The sequence below is a fragment of the Sus scrofa genome, chromosome 10 (assembly GCF_000003025.6).
Source record: "Sus scrofa isolate TJ Tabasco breed Duroc chromosome 10, Sscrofa11.1, whole genome shotgun sequence".
Taxonomy (NCBI): Eukaryota; Metazoa; Chordata; class Mammalia; order Artiodactyla; family Suidae; genus Sus; species Sus scrofa.
The window spans coordinates 8,743,467-8,763,576 of NC_010452.4; the positions used below are offsets into that span (position 1 = coordinate 8,743,467).

General features: G+C 39.1%; 1 protein-coding gene across 7 annotated transcripts in view; it reads right to left on the reverse strand.

Moving 5' to 3' along the window:
- LOC102164422 overlaps positions 1–20,110 on the reverse strand; it is a 410,010-nt gene that overhangs the window by 207,020 nt on the left and 182,880 nt on the right. The gene's annotated exons all lie outside the window — the stretch shown is intronic.

Here is a 20,110-nt window from a genome sequence, read left to right on the forward strand (position 1 = left end):
AGAAGTAAGACAAAAATACTCACTTGTCCTAGGCATCTAGGTAAATCAAATGTAATTCACAGCCACACAGAAGCCTCCAGAGAGGTCTCTGGGCTGGAATCCTGTAGCAAAGCCAAGGGCATACCTAGACCTTTCTCTAGTTAAACTTGGTCATGGTTTCAGGTCACTGAGCCACAGGCAATAGGAATAAAGTCATAACATCTGACATATGCAGGCCAGTCAATCGGGGAAGTATTTAAGCTTCTGGTGGAGATAACATCCATCAGCTCATCTGGGGGAAAATGCTACTCCCTTTTTGAGTTGTTCTTAGAGGAAAAAGAATCAGCATTGATTTAACTATGTGTAAGTAAAAATCACTAGAGCTTTCCTTAACAGCTTTACTCATTTAATAAAGAGAATGAGAATTCCCAACAGCCTCTATCACTGGTAATTATCCACATCAATAACGTCAAGCCTTCCCAAAGTTAATGAGTTTGTAAGAATTAGGCTATAGCTTTGAGTCTGCCTGTTCCTTCTCAGGAAAAACCCAAAGGAAAACAGTGTTTGAAACATCCCAACTCTTCTCTGACATTGTTCAATCACTGGAACTTTTTTTTTTTTTTTTTTTTTTTGATTCCAACCTTCCTTCCTAGAGAAATGAGCCTGCGCATAAATTGTAGTGGTTTGTGAAAAGCCATCAAAGTTGTTTCAGTTTTAAAATATGGTACTAATGAGTGAGAAGCCACATAGTTAATCTCTGGGTGGGCCATTTAACTTTGCTCCATTACATGACCACACACTTTATCTTAACCAAGGACTTGGATCTAATAAAATATCAATTTGGTTCAAGTTTATTTCAGAAACTCTTCTGATGCTCTAGTTTAATTCTGGTTCAGTGGCTTTCAAAAATATAGGGTTGGTTTCTGTTCAGAAGTTCTCACTGGATTTTAAAGAAAAACAAAAAAAGGTTGGCCTTGCTTTTTTGTAAATGATATTCAGCTCAGGGTTCATTTCATCAGAAGTTCATTCCAACTTTGACTATAAATTGAGTATATAGTTGGAAATGTTTCAATTCTCAGCGCCTAGTCTTAAATCAGATATCTCACAACCGACATTTCCAGCCACAAGAGGAACAGGGTAGGTGAGAGTGGAAAGATTCAGGGCATTGCTTTAACCTATGTTGTAAAGACACAACCTACTGAAACTAGAAAAAATCACATCATGTTATACAATCAGGTCTCCCAAGGGCTTGATCATAAATGTTACTTCATTTCTGTTTCCCACAGGATCTTTATTTTTTTCTTTTTAGGGCTGCACCTGCAGCGAACAGAAGTTCCCAGACTAGGGGTTGAGCCAACACCACAGCGCAGCAATGCCAAATCCAAGCTGCACCTTCGACCTATGCTGTAGCTCATGGCAACGCCAGATTCTTAACCCACTGGGCGAGGCCAGGGATTGAACCTGCGTCCTCATGGAGGCTAGTTGGGTTCTTAACCTGCTGAGTCACAACGGAAACTCCCTGGCAGGTTTTTAAAGCTGACTTTTTCTGTCCTGGGAATTTTTGTGAGCTTTAGAGAGCAGGGGTCTCTGCTATTTTGATGCATCTCTCTGAGTTTCTCATTCACAATGTGAGCGGCAAAATCCACAGAATGCCATAATCGAAGAAATACAGGAATAAACATATATGACTGAATGTACAGGAACTGAGTGAAGAAAGGGGGTAATCGGAGAAAGGTTTTAGAGATAATCAGCCCGGAGCAGAATTTTAGTTGATAGAGGATGAGAGAGGTCATTCCGGGCAGTGAGAACAGCTTGAAAGTGCCTGAGACGGAAAGAGATACGACAGGTACGGGAGGATGGGATTAAGTGACTTTCCCCATGGGGGTACTTCAACCTCCAGCAGGAAATCAGAGCCTAGGAGGTGAGAGGGTTAACATTCATTATCAATAATCGGAAGGTTTTAACCTGATTCAAGGGAGAACTAGAAACCCTCTTGGGGATTTGAGAGAGAAAACTGCATAATTAAAGTATTGAGGGAGGCGGTTTTGAGAGGGGGGGGGACTGGAGAAGGGGTATTGCCTGTAAGATATCTGAAGACGGAGCTCCCCTTGTGTCTCAGTGGACAGGAAACAAATACGACTAGTATCCATGAGGATGTGGGTTCGATCCCTGGCTTCATTCAGTAGGTTGGCGATCCGGCGTTGCTATGAGCTGAGGTGTAGGTGGAAGGTGCAGCTCAGATTCTGCATTTGCTGTGGCTGTGGTGTGGGCCAGGAGCTGTAGCTCCGGTTCAACCCCTAGCCTGGGAACTTCCACATGCCCTAAAAAGAAAAAAGAAAAAAGAAAAAAAAAGATATTTGAAGGATCAGGTCTGGTAAAAAGAAAAGAGTCTTATGAAATCTAGATGGTCTCATATTTTCCAACTCTAAGAGATAAACAACCTTTCCTTCTGTGTTTTTTTTTTTTTCATTGTTTTTTATTTCTTCTTGTTTTCCCATGTTCTGTGAATAGACCCTTTCCTAGTGACTGATGAAGAGAAGGCTGAGGTTCTCAGTACATGGCCATGCCATTCCTCCAAACCGTGCATGTGATCATGTGAGCAAGATGAGGCTCGACAGCAAAGAGTAGCATTTGATTGATAGAATGTGTAAAGTCCCAGCAGGAACTGCTCATCGATGTTCTAGAGAAATGAAGAGAGCTTCTGTTTCCCCTTGAGCAACGGAACTGCTTGCCTCCCCATGGAGGATGTGATGAGTGGGAAGCGGGGAAGGCTTAGGAAACGTCTGCAAGCAGGGCAGAGCCCGTGCGCGCCAATCGTGGTTTACATTATTCCATCAGCCCTGCGAGGAATGACTTCCAGGGTCCCACTGGACAAAGGGAGAGAAGAAGTGACTTCCCCAAGTCACCCACACACAGACACAAACTGGAAAAGCAGGGACTCAAGTTCAGATCATCTGAGTCTACGTTCCAGGCTCTTTTTCACGACACCAAACAATTGGCATAAACAACTACTCATGTGTTAGTCATTAATCTCATTCTGTCTGCTTCATTTTATTAAATCTCTCCCCCACGTCCTGGGGACAATGCGTGACTACACCAGTAAGGCCAATTTGTTAATATGGACATGCCAGGTTAAGTCATGAGAAGGCTAACTCAATTACCCTTCTTTTGACTGACTCTTGGTAGGGATCGAGTGGGCTTTTCATTGCGGTGAGCCTTATGACATGTTGTAAAAACAGGAACATGCACTGTATTACTAGTTTTTAAAATGTTTGTTAAAGCATGAAAGCATTAAGCCACATTCATATTAATAGTTCAATTCTGATAGCCACAGCCACGACAGCCACTAAACAGCTCCTTGAAAGACTTGGGAACTTAACAAAGACAGACCTGACTAAACAAGGAAACCTCTAATAGGTAGAATGTGGGAGGGGCCGCTAAAGCTTTTGCTTACGGTCTTAGCAATTCTTCTTATTCCTTTTTTTTTTTTTGGTCTGTACCCCCAGCTTGTGAAAGTTCTCAGGCAGGGGTCAAACCCATGCCGCAACAGTGACAACACCGAATCCTAACGCTGCTGCACCACCAGGGAACACCAGGCTCAGCAGTTGAAAGTAAACCTAAGTAGACAACTTGCTATTAACAAGAGCCACTTATCTGACCATTTCTCCTTCTAGGTATGGGAAAATTGTTAAAAATTATTTAGAAAATGCAGTCAACATTAAATACTACCTGATCAATTATTTACCTTGAGGTCTCGTAAACATTATGGATCAGTTACTGACAATGAGGAACGTAAGCATTTTATGGAGTCCAGCTGCATACCATTGTAGTGAGGTAAAAAAAAAAATCACATTACTCTTAGGTATGCAAAGGAAATTTAATTTCTGCACATTTCTCTAACTCTAATCTTCCTCCCTCTTATTATTGATAGGGACCAAGGAATGCTATCCAATTTCATAAATATGCTCTATGCGATAATTGGATTTCAGTGCTTCAAATGTCCTCTTCCACTCACTGCTCCTCTTGGAGGAAGATGCTTGGTGTCAGTGGGAAAGCTGCATGGGCCCTGTTCCTCAGTTGTGGAAAAGGCCAGAAGCTGTAGACTTGGACCTTCCCACTGTCGGAGTGACACAGCGATTCTGGTTGGTCCCCTGGGCTGGAGATGGCGGAAGCAAAACTGGTCCTGCCTGACATGCTGGCACCCGCTCAGCAGACTTTGGTCCCAGACCCTGGTCTTGGCCATTGATTCCCTAATGCATGGCTGCCTCTTTTTTCCTTAGGCCCCTGCTTGTCCATGGTGCCTCTCTGCTCTCCTTCATGGGGCAAACAGGGCCTCCTAAGCTTCTTCTAACGCCCCACATTCCATGAGGAACCAGGATGCTGTACGGGGCTCATCTCCCCAGATACCAGTAGCTACCAGTCGTGCTATTTTTCTCCTGGTGAGGAGACAGCTCCATGGTTTGAGAGCGTCACATGTTTTATTTCACTCTCACCTCTGTGATTGAGCTCCTCCTTGTTAATTTGACTATATCTACCGTGGCCCCACTTTGGATTTCCATTTTCAGAAAGAGAAAGCACAGATAAAACAATGCTTCGATATTCCACATGTAACTCCCTTCTTACCACAAATCACTTTCCACTAATCACACATTTTCTCTTTGGCGCAGATTTCTCTGTGTAAAACTCGGTGATTAAACCAAGCCACGAAGGAATCTAGAGATGCTCAAGAATCCTCTTCTCTCCCGGAAGGACATCTGGCACACTCCAAAGGTCAGTGCTGACACGCGAAGGCTACTGATGACCTCGCCTTGGCTGTAGGTGGTAAGGCATGGCCTTAGCCTTAGTGGCAAAGGTTGTGAAGGAACATGACTCAGTAGGGAAACGAAACACATTGGTTTGAACCCCCCTAAATTGCATCAAACCTCAAACTATAAACACATTCATGTGAGCTTTTGAAAGACACTTCCAGATTCTTCTCACCAAGCTTCTCGTGAGAAGTGGTCCGTCACAGAATTCAGTTGACTGCTGTCTTCTGATCTGGTCCATTCTTCTCTTTTCCTAATGCGGATGACACTTTTCTGTGTTTCCTGTAGTTTCTGTTTGTTGCCAGACTAAACCGATCAAAATCTCCCCCTTTCTTCCCTTATTTCCCTTTTCCATCTTTCAGTTTTTTGTTTCTTCACTGATTTTCATTAAAATGATATTTTATTTCCATTGATAAAAAATGCATGCCACTTATGATATTCTTAAATCCAGAAAAATACAAAATAAACAAATAAAATCCCCATATTCTAATTGCTTGTGCGTATTCTTCTTCTAAGCTGTGTTCTCTTCACCCAGCAAGTCAAATCAAAACCGTTTTAAATCTTTTCAGAGAGAGGCACACGCCAAGTGAAAATGGCTTCCATACATTGGGAAGCAACACAGATTTTTGACATTTCCTAGAAAACAGCATGAATGCATCAGCAGCTCACTAAATGTTCCTGATAATCCATTTCATGCTCTCTGGTACACATATGAAAACTTGCAAGATGGATTATAATACTTAGAACTAGAAACCATTTTATTAAAATATTATTATCAAACACACATTTGTATATGTTTTAGCAAAAAATTATTCTCCCAATCATGCACTGACTTATCTTTCCTCACAGGTCTCTTGTTATTATGTGTGTTGTTTTATATATGTAGATCTTAAAATGCCTAGGCAAACAGCTCTTGCACAGGTATTGAAAACCAGAAAGGTATAAAATGAACACTAAGAAACCGCAAAGTGGACGGCTGCAGGGAGCGGCTCCTCATACCCTTTCCTTAGAAAAGAAGCCCTGGGGGAGCTGACACACAGACCTCGGAGGAGGGGCTCCTGCCCAAAGATACTCATGTCTCAGAAGAGGCATGATGAGGCGGATTCTGGGAGTGCTGGGAAAACTGCAAACTAGAAACAGTTATTGTGACTTAAAAGAACTTCTGCTTCCGGAAGGAAGAGATGTTGCTACAGTAACAACCGACGAGGAATGGGATGCAAGATCAGAAACAGGAAGTAAACGAGAATCTCTGACCTCTCCTTTCTCCAGCCCTGGATGCCTTGTCTAACATCCCCTAACAACAGAGCCTGCCAGGGAGCAGCTGGCAAAGCGGAAAGGTGGCTTAGCGTCCCAGCACTGGCATCAAAGAGTGAGCACAGGAGAGTGGGTTGAACTGAGACAATAAATACCTTAAGAACTGGCTCATCTGGCTTGACGATGAATTTCTACAGAGTAAGGACAACTTTACATGTATAATGAATATGTACTCTCCGTTATAGTATGTGTAATAATATGAATGGAGACGGTGTTTAATCCTAAAAAGTTATTAAAATTAATAACTGTCAAATACTCTTTTTACACTGTGCTTATACATCCATTACATTCTAAGATTTGATAAAGAATTATCAGCATTGATTGAATCATGTGTTAATACTGAGATATATTTATATTCATTCATCTGATTCTAAAAAAATTAGCAACATTACATGCTAGGCTGTGGACTGAGGGACTAAAAAGTGACAGCCAAGAAAAGTGCAGTTATTCAAGAAACCTGCTGTGACTCAAAGCCATAAAATGCACTGAAAGTCTAATAGAAACAACTACTGTATGACCCAGCAACCCCACTCTTGGACATATATCTGGACAAAACTTTCCTTGAAAAAGACGCCCGCACCTGTATGTTCATTACAGCATGTTCGCAGTAGCCAAGACATGGAAACAACCTAAATGTCCATCAAGAGATGAATGGATTAAAAAGATGTGGTATATATACACAATGGAATACTATTCAGCCATAAAACGAACAAAATAATGCCATTTGCAGCAACATGGATGGAACTAGAGACTCTCATACTGAGTGAAGTAAGTCAGAAGGAGAAAGACAAATACCATACGATATCACTCATATCTGGAATCTGATATATGGCACAAATGCATCTTCCACAGAAAAGAAACTCCCGGACTTGGAGAACAGACTTGTGGTTGCCCCCCCCTGGGGGTGGGGAGAGGGAGTGGGGTGGACTGGGAGTCTGGGGTTTATAGATGCAAACTATTGCATTTGGAATGGATAAGCCATGAGATCCTGCTGTATTAGCACTGGGGACTACATCTAGTCACTTATGATGGAGCATGATAATGTGAGAAAAAAGAATGTATACATTTATGTGTGACTGAGTCACCTTGCTATACAGCAGAAAATTGACAGAACACTGTAAACCAACTATAATGGAACAAATAAAAATCATTAAAAAAATAAAAAAAATAAAGTGTTAGGGTTTGTCTCGTGTTTTGCTTTTTGTCACATTGTCCAATCATGCCATTACCTCCTATTCAACCTCCACTCTCTACAAAGAGGAAGATGAGTAAAATGTACTGAGACAGTCAATGAAATGCCACGTGAAAGGTGTGCCTGAGAAATTATCCCTAATCTAAATCTAATATTTAGCTCAACAGTAACAAGTTACCTAACTTTGACAAATGATTTAATATTCTTCAATCTCATAAAAGGAAGCCTAAGGAGCTCTTCCATTCATTTTTCCTCCTGAGGCCACAATTCTTATCAGTTCGAGAGTAGAAAGGCAATGACAGACACGTCAACAAAGGTGTAACACACCTTTATTCTCACAGCCATGTGTATGCCAAGTATAAAAATGAGAAGCACAATAATCATCTTTTGCTAAATCAAGTAGCTTTTCTGACACCGGCCTCCTTCCATCTTCCCTCCCTTCGCAGTTCACAAGGGCACACGCAAACTGAGTCAACACACATGAGCGTGCTAACTTAGGGCAGGAGACCGCCCACATCGTGTGTTCTTTAGACTGTCGAGCTCCTTCCCCTCTCAGTGTTTTTGAACATGTTGTTGTTCTGTCTGAAATGTTCGTTTCCACGCCTGCCTTAAGTCTCTGTGCAACTGTCAGCTCTCAGAAAGACCTTCCAGTTCTGCTCAGCCCAAATCCCACCCCTCCCTCTCCCAGCCTCCTCCTGTGTCATTTGTCTCTGTAACACCTCACAATATCTAAAGCTACACTTAGTCATTTTTGTTTCCTTGTTTGTCAAGCATCTCTTCACTAGAACGTGTGTTTATGTGACAATAGAAATTCTGTCTGTTCATTGGGCTTCTGAGCTACCAGTGGAGCGAATGACACAAAGTGGATGCTCAATAATATATGTGTTATTTCTTCCATTCAGTTTCTTTTGAGTCTTAATTCTTGGGTTATTTAAACAAATGTTGACTGAATTACTATATATACTTGGAATTGTTCCAGGAAGTAACCATAAAAATGATTATCATATAGATTTTGCCACCTAAGAATTTATGATCGAGACACTAGATCAATTGGTCATTAGAATAACTGCCATTTCATACGCCAAAAGAGCCACGAATCACACCTGAAAATTCTACTAGTTACAAAAGATAGGAACCAAACTTAAACCTGCTTCAGCAAAAAAGGAGAGTTTATTTGGTCATATAATTGAAAAGCCCAGCCTTGCAAATGGATATGAATGACAGATGATGTCATCAACATTTCTTTATTCTTGTCTGTTCTCATCCATGCGCATTCTTTGGCAGGTTGTCCCCAAGAGGTAAAAGAAGAGGCAACCAGGAGCTCTAAGCTTATACGCTATTGGCAACAAGACTGTGTTTCCTCCTCCCCCAGATTCCATTAAGACTCTCATTGGTGAGACTTAGATCTTAAGTTATAAGCCACATCTGAACCCCTTGTATCAGGTCTCAGGTTTATGTTTCATCTGTGACATCAAGTTATGAGTTCATGGTGTGAGAATAGCTGAGCATCAATTCCATGTGCAATCAGTGTGGTTTTTGTTTTGTTTTGTTTTACTAAATAAAGAGGTTATCAGAGAGACAGAGCAGCGATCTCCACTGCAAACTATATATCTACACCACAAGCTCTGTATATTACGTGCTCACATTTCCTTCTATTGATTAGAGGCATCTCAGAGAAGCCATTAAAGAAAGAGTAATGCCACCTAAGTGGCAGAAGAAGAATGTGAGATTATGCCATCCACTATGATTCACAAAAAGAGTAGAAAATTCTATATAAGCAGTTTGCCACTAGGAATAAATCACAGCAATTCATTTAATAAAAACAATCGTGTATGAAATAAAATAATGAATTTAATAAGGGAGAAGGCGAGTGCAATTGCTCATGCAGATATAATGAAGTAATCCGTTATTGCTTAAAGACACAAATTTGGGGCCATGCGATTTCCGACAGTATAGACAAGTTTACCACGTTGGTATGATGGTCCTATCCCATTTTTTGGTCCTATCCCATTTTTTTTCTCTTTTTTTAAGATTTTCATTTTTTCTATTATAGCTGATTTACATTTTTATTGCCTACTTTTCCACCTCCCTAAAATATCCCCCTTTTTTTACCATTCAAGGCAATACTAATAGCCAAGATCCATTATGCACCAGCAATACTAAAAGCGAAAATGAACTCCTCACAGCTAAAATGTATCATCAGTATGTACAACTGGGAATATATTATATGCATATTAAATCATTTAACTCTCACAACAATGTTGGAAGTAGACACAATTACTACCCCATCTTGTCCACGAGAACACTGAAACCAGAAAAGTTAAGTAACTTGTCCAAGGTGACACAATAAGCAGGTGCCTGAACCGAACTTAAACCCACACTGTCACTGCCAAGGAATAGCTTAAATCCATGTCATGGTGAAAATGCCTCTGATTTTTCCAGCCCGCATTTATTGCGTCACTCTCTACCTCATGTTACATTTTTTTACTGGGTAACACAATTAATATTTTACCATGTGTTATCCTTAGCCTGCAGAGTTCTACTCTGCTGTACCTAAGTTTCTTTTCTGGTAGTTTAACGCTTGCACATCTTGTCTTTTCAATTCTAGTGCAAAGGTAAGGACAAAAGTAGTAACTTGGGTTTTGAATTTATCTCCCTTTTCCAAGCAATGAACCCATTGCTAGGTATAAAATAGCTACTCAATATACACAAAGTAATTAACTTTGCTTGCTGCAAAGCTTTTTATCCTTAATCATAAAGATATCACTTTGGTATTTTTTCAGAAATGTAATAAATTTTCATTTTCCTTGTGTTAGAGTATCATCTTATTGGTGCTCCCACAGTTTCTGAAGCTATGAAAGAATGAGGGACTAACATGTCATATAAAGCAGTGAGCACAGTTTATGTGACACAAGCATGAACAGAGGTGTATAGCGATGTGTTTTAAAGGTGGGCACCCATGTAAGCGTGGGCAGATGGACTACAGATTGTACACCCAAAGATGGCTGAGGCCGAGTCTTTGTTGTCAAGGTGTAGGGTGTGGCTTCATGCACAGAAGGCATTCATTACATATATTTTTTAATCAAATGAATGAATAAAGAAATAATTACTTCCCTAGGAGAGAGAAGTGGTGGTGCTGGTGGCAACTGCATTGTATTGTAAAAGATGCTGGTGTGCTTCCATATAAACAAGTACACATACCAGGGTACTTGGCTGCAAACAAGAGAATCCATTTTAGCTATTTTTAACAGAAAATAAATGTACAAAATGATACAGAATAGCTCAAAGGGTGTCTGGGACGATCAGAGGATTTGGCTTGAAGGCTCAGCAATCAAGTGCATACCCCAATGACACAAGCAAGCAGCTCCAGTGGTGACCACTGCTGCCACTATCAGGGCTGGACCTACAGCTTACCAAGCAGATGCTGGGCCAGGGATGTTCCTTTAGGACTTCTGCCACTACTGCTGGAAAAAACAATTCAATTCAAGGGAGCATCTCCTTTATTACCTTGCAGATTAAAATGTTGTGTGGGTACATCTGAGTAGAAGAGCCTGCCTGCTCCCTGGTGGAAGAGAGCTTGAAGGCGTAGTGTCTGGCTTTTCCTTTAGTGAAATGGCATTTAAACAGAGAAATTTGGGAGTTCCTGTCAGAGCTCAGCAGTAACCAACACGACTAGTATCCACGAGGACGCAGGTTCTAACTCTGGCCTCGCTCAGTGGGTTAAGGATCCAGCATTGCCATGAGCTGTGGTGTAGGTCACAGATGAGGCTTGGATCCTGCACTGCTGTGGCTGTGGTGTAGGCTGGCAGCTGCAGCTCCAATTTGACCCCCCACCTGAGAACTTCCATATGCCATGGGTGCAGCCCTAGAAAAACAAAAAACAAAAAATAAATGAAAATAAACAGAAAATTTCCCATATCTGAGAAAGCCTTCCAAAAGTTGCTGGGTTCTAAATTATGATGGTTTTTTTTTACTTCTTATAGAATTTTTAGAAAATAAAGAAAAACCAAAGGAGAAGAAAATAAACATCTGTATTTTAAGGTAGTAATGATTATTAATGAATGTTTATGACTCCTCAAAACTGACAAACGTCTTGACAGTGTAGCCTGAAACAGACAGAGTTCAATCGGTGGAGTTGACTTTATCCCAGGGGTTGAACACTAATTCTGAGAAGTTTACAAAATAAAACCAGACTGAATCAAACACAAATGCAAAAGCCAACTTGACATTCCCTCAAAGTAAATATAATGATGGCGATGATGATGATGATGATGATCACAGTGATGATGAGGGTGTCGATAATAATGATGTGAGGGTGATGATGATAATAGTGATGATGATGATAGTGATGATGATGAAGGTGGTGATGATGATGAGGGTGATGAGGGTGATGATGATGATGGTGGTGTGATGATGATGAGGGTAATGATGATGATGAGGGTGATGATGATGACAGTGATGATGTGGGTGATGATGATGATGTGAGGGTGATGATGATGATGATGATGATAGTGATGATGATGAGAGTGGTGATGAGGGTGATGAGGGTGATGATGATGATGACAGTGATGATGAGGGTGGTGATAGTGATGATGATGATGATGACAGTGATGATGAGGGTGACAATAATAATGATGTGAGGGTGATGATGATGATAGTGATGATGTGGGTGATGCTGATGATGATGAAGAAGATGATAATGATAGTGGTGATGATGTTGAGGAAGAGGAGGGTGATGATGGTGGTAATGATGATGAGGGTGATGATAATAATGATGTGAGGGTGATGAAGATGATAGTGATGATGATGATGATGAGGGTGATGAGGGTGATGAAGATGATGACAGTGATGATCAGGGTGATGATAGTGATGATGTGAGGGTGACGATGATGATGAAGATGATAATGATAGTGGTGATGATGTTGAGGAAGAGGAGGGTGATGATGGTGGTAATGATGATGAGGGTGATGATGTTGAGGAAGAGGAGGGTGATGATGATCATGATGGTGATGATGATGGTGGTGGTAATGATGATGATGAGGGTGATGAGGGCGATGATGATGATGATGCTGATAGTGATGGTCAGGGTGATGACAGTGATGATGTGAGGGTGACGATGATGATGATGAAGAAGAAGATGTAATGATAGTGGTGATGATGTTGAGGAAGAGGAGGGTGATGATGGTGGTGGTGATGATGATGAGGGTGATAAGGGCGATGATGATGATGCTGATAGTGATGGTCAGGGTGATGATAGTGATGATGTGAGGGTGACGATGATGATGAAGATGATAATGATAGTGATGAGGATGAGGAGGAGTAGGGTGATGATGATGGTGATGATGGTGGTGATAGTGATGATAATAATGACGGCATTCTCTGCTTAAATACTTGAGCAAAATCATATCTCTTGACTCTTGCAACATTTTGTAAAGAAAGAAAAGTGTCTTAATAGTTTGCTTGACAGGTTTGAAGCTGCTGCAGAGAGCTGCTTCTTAATTTGGTGACTTCTACATGCCAGGATCTGTCACCCAAAGGCAACAAAGAAATGTGGTTGAACACCAATTACAGGTATCTGTCAACACACCAGGGCCTTGGAAGAAATAACTCATGTATAATCGACTATGTTTTTGCCCTCTCAGAAGTCCACAAAATGAAAGGAAAATCAACAAGATAAAAACTTGGTTCAATCAAATTGCACTAATTCTAAAACAATTCAATAGTTTTAATGCATACACAAACTTTTCCCTGTAGAATAAATTGTTAAGGCTTTTCATTATTTTTTCAGGGATTCTAGAACTATAGTGCTAACTATTTGAGAACAAAAATGAACACACAATATGCCATCATTCATCTTTTAGGAATTAAAAAGAAAAATTTAAACCACCCAAATCACAATGTATTAAACAATATCTGTTCCTATTAGACATTTTTATAAGTGCTATTTTTTAAAATATTAATTATAAATTTAATTAGGTCCCATCTATTTATTTTTGCTTTTGTTTCCTTTACTCTATTTGATAGATCAAAAAAAGAAAAAAAAATCTATGATTTATGTCAAAGTATCTTCTGCCTTTTTTCCTCTAGGGGATTTATAATATCCAGTCTTATATTTGGGTCTTTAATACATTTTGAGTTTATTTTTTGTATAGGATGTTAGAGAATGTTCTAATTTCATTATTTTACATGTAGCTGTCCAGTTTTCCTAGCATTGCTTTTGATGAGACTACCTTTTCTCCATTACATATTCTTGCCTCCTTTGTCACAGATTAACTGATCATAAGTACCTGGGTTTATTTCTGTCCTTTCTAACCTATTCCATTGACCTACGTGTCTGTTTTTGTACCATTGCCACAGCATTTTGATTATTATAGCTTTGTGGTATAGTCTGAAGTCAGGGAGTGTGATTCCAATAGCTCCATTCATCTTTCTCAAGATTGTTTTGGCTATTTGGGGTCTTTTGTGTTTCTGCACAAATTAAAACATATTTTTTTCTACTTCTGCGAAAAATGCCATGGGTGATTTGATAAAGACTGCATTGAATCTGTATATTGCCTTGGGTAGTATGGTCATTTTAACAATACTGATTGATTCTCCCAATCCAAGAAAATGGCATATCTTTCTATCTGTTTGTTTTGTCTTCATTTTCTTTCATCAGCATCTTACAGTTTTTGGAGTACAGGTATTTTGCCTCCTTAGATAGGTTTATTCCTAGGCATTTTATTCTTTTTGATGTGATGGTAAATGGGATTGCTTCCATAATTTCTCCTTCTGATATTTTGTTGTTAGTGTATAGAAATGCAACAGATTTCTATATATTAATTTTGTATCCTGCAACCTTTTCAAATGAATTGATGAGCTCTCGTAGTTTTCTGGTGGCATCTTTAGAATTTTTTATGTTTAGTATCGTGTTGTCTGTGAACAGTGACGGTTTTACTTCTTCCTTTGTATTTTATATTCCCTTTATTAATTTTTCTTCTCTGATTGCTGTGGTTAGGACTTCTAAAACTGTATTGAAAAAAGAGTTGAGAGAGGGCATCCTTGTCTTATTTCTGATTTCAGATGGAAAGGTTTTCAGCTTTTCACCACTGAGAATGATGTTAGCTGTGGGTTTGTCATATATGACCTTTACTGTGTTGAGGTATATTACCTCTATGCCCACTTTCTGGAGGGTTTTTTATCATAAATGGATGTTATATTTTTGATCAAGAGCTTTTTCCACATCTATTGAGATAACCATATGGTTTTTATTCTTCAATTTGTTAATGTGGTGTACCACAATGATTGATTGGTAAACACTGAAAAATCCTTGCATCCCTAGGACAAATCTCTAATTAAACTTAAAAGTTTTTGCACAGCAAAGGAAACCACCAACAAAACAAAAAGACAACCTACAGAATGGGAGAAAATATTTGCAAATGATGTTACCAACAAGGGATTAATTTCCAAAATATACAAACAGCTTATACAGTTCAATATATAAAAAAAAACCAATCAAAAGTAGGCAGAAGATCTCAATAGACATTTCTCCAAAGAAGATGTACAGATGACCAACAGGTACATTAAAGGATGCTCAATATCACTAGTTATTACAGAAATGCACACCGAAACTACAATGAGGTATTACCCCACACTGGTCAGAATGACCATCATCAAAAAGTCTACAAAACAATGCTAGAGAAAGTATCAAGAAAAGGGAACACTCCTACACTGCTGGTGGGGATGTAAATTGGAGCAGCCACTAAGAAGAACAGTATGAAGCTTCTTTAAAAAACTAAACATAGAACTATTATATGACTCAGCAATATCACACATGGGCATATACCCAGAAAAGACAAAAACTCTAATTTGAAAAGATACATGCACCCCAATTTACAATAGCCAAGACATGGAAGCAACCTAAATGTCTACTGACAGATGAATAGATAAAGAAGATGTGGTACATATATACAAAATGGAATATTACTCACTCATTAAAAAGAATGAAAGCATGCCATTTTCAGCAACATGGATGATCTATTTATTATCATACTAAGTTAAGTCAAACAGAGAAAGATGTATATACAATATCACTTATATGTGCAATTTTAAAAAGCCATACAAATGAACTTATTTATAAAACAGAAACAGACTCACAGACATAGAAAACAAACTTGGTTACCAAAGGGGAAAGGAGTCAGGAAGGGATAATTTAGGAGTTTGGAATTAACATATACACACTACTATATAAAAAATAGATAAACAACAAGGACCTACTGTATAACACAGGGAACTATATTCAATACCTTGTAATATCTATAATGGAAAAGAACCTGAAAAAAAGAATATATATATATGTGTGTGTGTGTGTATACGTATATATATATATATATATATATATATATATAAAAATAGAGAGAGACATACACATATATATGTGTGTGTATAAATTTTACAGACATATGTATGTGTTGTATAAATGAATTACTCTCCTGAACACCTGAAACTAATACAACATTGTAAATTCAATAAAAAATAAATTTAAAAAGATTTAAAAATACTGATTATAAGTATCCAAAATGTTTCTTTTGAATAACATCTAATCACTTCAAATTTAATCAGTTATATGAGCTTTAGAATATATTATACTTTATCTGGCTGGCCAGAATTATCTTTCTTAAACCAAATCCTCACATTTTAACATCAAAATATCAATGGCTTCCCCTTGTCTGCAAGATGAAATTTAACAGATAAAAAGACTTTGAACACGGTTCTGTTTAAGATTACAGCTCCATTTCCTGATGTCAAACAGGTACTTAACAGGTCAGTAAACCCACCCATTCTCTGGTTCTTGGAGCAACTACGTTCTTTGGTAGCAATATTTCTTTGTATATGGCATTTTTCTCTGGCTGGCCTGAGTAAGAAAGATAACCATCACAATAATGACAAACATTAACTGGGTGTTTTTTCCTTCTGAATTTTCAGGAAAAGTTTTATTAGAGTATACTTGATTCACAATGTTGTGCCAATTTCTGCTGTACAGTAACTGAGTATCTTCTACCCAGCACTAACTGCTAAGCACCACAGATGATCTCTTCTGATTTCGCATTCCCTATGCATATCCCCATTTCACAGTGATGAAAACAGGCTTGTGGAGAATAAGGTGAATGAGTGGTCGGAGGGCTTTTTCCATACAAATGAATACAATCATCTACCATTTGCAGAACACCCTTAAACTCAGAAGCCAAGAAGCTTGATTTTATTGCATTACTAGGGCATCTGGTGTATGGTCTTGAGAAAGCTGTGAGCCTCTGCCATTTTTTCTTCTGTGAAATGAGACAATCTTGCTGTGGTCCTTTGAGCTGGACTTGCTACCCACGGCCTAGGCGAGTGAGTGGGGAAGGAGGCAATGTGCTTACAGCAGATTTCAAATATCAAGTGTAATGTAAACACACGCGAAATAGTGCATGTGTCCATTTCACTCTAAAAACCCAACCATTCCACATTTAAGTGAGTGAGGGTCGAGAGAAGCCAAGAGTGTCATTACATGGGTAGATTCCACCACATGGAAGGAGTGGACAAAGCTACCCCTCCTACGCCTCTCAGCTCCGATGCAGAGTTGCTTCTCCTAAATGTGAGAAGGCTAGCTGGCCACAAGCAGCAGCTGCTGCAAAGACGACAAGAAGTAAAAATTTCCCATGACCTCTTGAGCAATTCTATGGGAATTAGAATTTTAATTAGTAGATTAATTTACAATTTAAATGATAAGAATTTTCTCTTTCCTATGGGAACCCCGATGGCAATGTGAAACCCACATGTGACCATATGTAGTGAAAGAAGATACCTTCTGTGAAAGAGATCCCTGAGATACAGACACTGGATTGGAACTGCCAAACGACAATGACAAATGACATTACTGTGGAATGAATGAATGAATGAATGAATGAATGGAAGCTCAATTTTCCTGAGCTTTTACTCTGTGTCAGGTTCTTTTTTAAAAAAACTTTAGTTTATTGAAGAATAGTTGATTTACAATGTTGGGTTAGTGTCAACAAAGCAGTTCCATTATACATATATAACTCTATTCTTTTTCAGATTCTTTTTCATATGGTTTATTCTAGGATGTTGGACATAGTTCTCTGTGCTACACAGCAGGACCTTGTTGTCTATCCGGTGTCAGGTTCTGTTCTAAGTATGTTGCATGCCTCGACTCACTGAATCCTAACCACAGGCCTGTGGCGGTAAATAAGATAAGTGACCTCATTTTACTGATAAGCACTCAGGCACAGAGAAGTCAGGCAGCTCTCTGGAAATCATGCTGCTAGTGAGAGGCAGAGCCAGAATTTTAACTAGGGCCGTTTGGCTCCAAGTCTTCCTCTTCGAAATGGAAGAAGAGTAAGTGATCTAAGTGGGGAAAGTGACCTCTTCAGACTCTCCATCTAACTACATAAAACATGGTCTGGAATATTTTTTTTTTCCAGAAAGCCCAGAAATCAAGCAATTATTAGCACAGAACCGCCTATTGTCTTCCTAATAATCTGTTTAAGCATTGAACACTGGTTCTTTTGTTGAAATTTCCTGTTGACTTATTTTTCAGTGAATGGGATCCTCTCAGTAGGTCCTAGTTCTGCAGGAAATTGTAGGAACTGAAATTCCTCAAAGAAGAGTAGAAGCATTTCATCGTTGTCACATAGAGTGATAGCATTTCGAGTTGGAATGAAACATTAAAGAAATCTGTTTTATTTTCTTCTCAACAGAAAAATCCCTCTATTCCTAATAGAATTTGACATATGATAGACTATAGGGCAGAAGAATGGAGAAGCAATTAGCATTATTAAAACATTTAAACAGGCAATCTAAAATCCACTAATTTCTCTACCTTTACCTATCAGGAAACATTGAAGCTTGTACTTAAAACCACATAATTATCAAGTGTTCAGACAGCAAACAAGTATGATTTCATGGGGATCACAATTTAATTTGTTACACACTCCTCGTGAAATATTTATCTTAATCAAAATGATAACACTACCCAGGATAACTAAATGTTGACAGAGAAGAAATGAGAAAAGTACGTTCATCCACTATGAGGTCTGAAAAACAATGCCATGTAAGCCATGGCATAAAAAGACAGAGGAATAGCTGGCTGGACTACCTTTCAAACCTTTTAAAATTTATTTTTCATTACAGTTGATTTACAATGTTCTGTCAATTTCTGCAAAGTGTGTGTATACACACACACACACACACACACACACACACACACAAAAACACACATTCTTTTTCTTGCAGTATCCTCTACCTTTCAAAACTTTTTTTGTGTGTGTGTCTTCTTAGGGCTGCACCTGTGGCATATGGAAGTTCCCAGGCTAGGGGCTGAATCAGAGCTGCAGCTGCCAGCCTATGCTACAGCCACACAATGCCAGATATGAGCCACGTCTGCAACCTCACCACAACTCATGGCATTGCCGGATCCTTCACCCACTGAGCAAGGCCGGGGTTTGAACCTGCATCCTCATGGATGCTAGTCAGATTCATTTCCACTGAGCCATGATGGGAACTCCCAAAACTTTATCTTTAATGTGACTAAAAATAACAGGATTCAGACTTCAGACACCATTCACTATACCATTGTATAAGATTCGAATAATCTTCATGAATAAATGTATTCCTGTTTGAATTATTTTTTAGTTTCTTGCATTTCTTTCTGTATAGTAGAAAATATGCATGGAAATATTGTAGTGACAGTCTTTATCTTGGTTTAAGGGTAAAGGTCTGTTTTATAAAGCAGACTCTAACATAATAGTCCACAAACGTAAGTATCTACCATATCCATGGAATTAGGCATTGGGCACAATGATATATGGTCTATGTCCTAATGTGGATTTCATTTTTTAAGGCAATATTATGGTCAGGTATCTAGATGTTTGCAACAACTGTTCCATGTGACTTCCTGATCATGTGACGTGATGAAGACTATCCTGCTGCCTAAATACCCGACAAAACACATAATAACACTCTTCACACTGACTTCCTCAGAGCCTACTCCCTTACTATAGCGAGAATCAATATTTTTTTCACCTGATATTTTTGCCCACAAGGGAATTCTGGAAAGATACATTGAAACATAAAAGAAAATAGATGCCTAACAGTGTCATACTTTAGATCAATGTATAAAATAGTTGTGCCCGTGCAGGAAGGTAAGAATCTATTGTTATTGCAACCACGGAGCATTACAGCATTCTGGTCCTGCTCTTTTGGTTTCCTCCGTCCTTTGAAACTACACCTGAGCAGGGAGAATATGAGATTCCTGGTCAGTGAGAACTGGGTGCAAATTCTAATTTATTCGCCTTCTACATATAGTTACATGGTTTCACTTCTCTGAGCCTTAGCTCTCTACTACGTATAAATAAGGCTAATTATACATCTATAAAAGAGTCATCATAAAAAGCGAACAAAATTATTTTAAAATTATTTTAAAACACTCCACAAAATATATAGCATTATATTTGGTGATTCATAGCTTTGTTTGAAGGTGAAACGAAAGCATAGGACAGAGGTAAGTGTCACTTATTTTACTCAATAGATGTGTTAGGTATCTATTGCTGGGCAACAGACCAGCTTAAAACCTGGGAATTTAAGAATGGCTGAGCTGGATGGATGTGGCTCAGGGTCTCTCTAAAGGATTCAGCCACGAAGTTGGCCGGGGTCAGGGCATTTGAAGAAGTCACTTGCAGGATGGCACATTCATGTGACTGGCAATGCAGCACTGGCTTGGGGTCCTGCCATACGGACCTCAATACAGGGCAGGTTGTGTGTTTTCACAACATGTCAGCTCGCT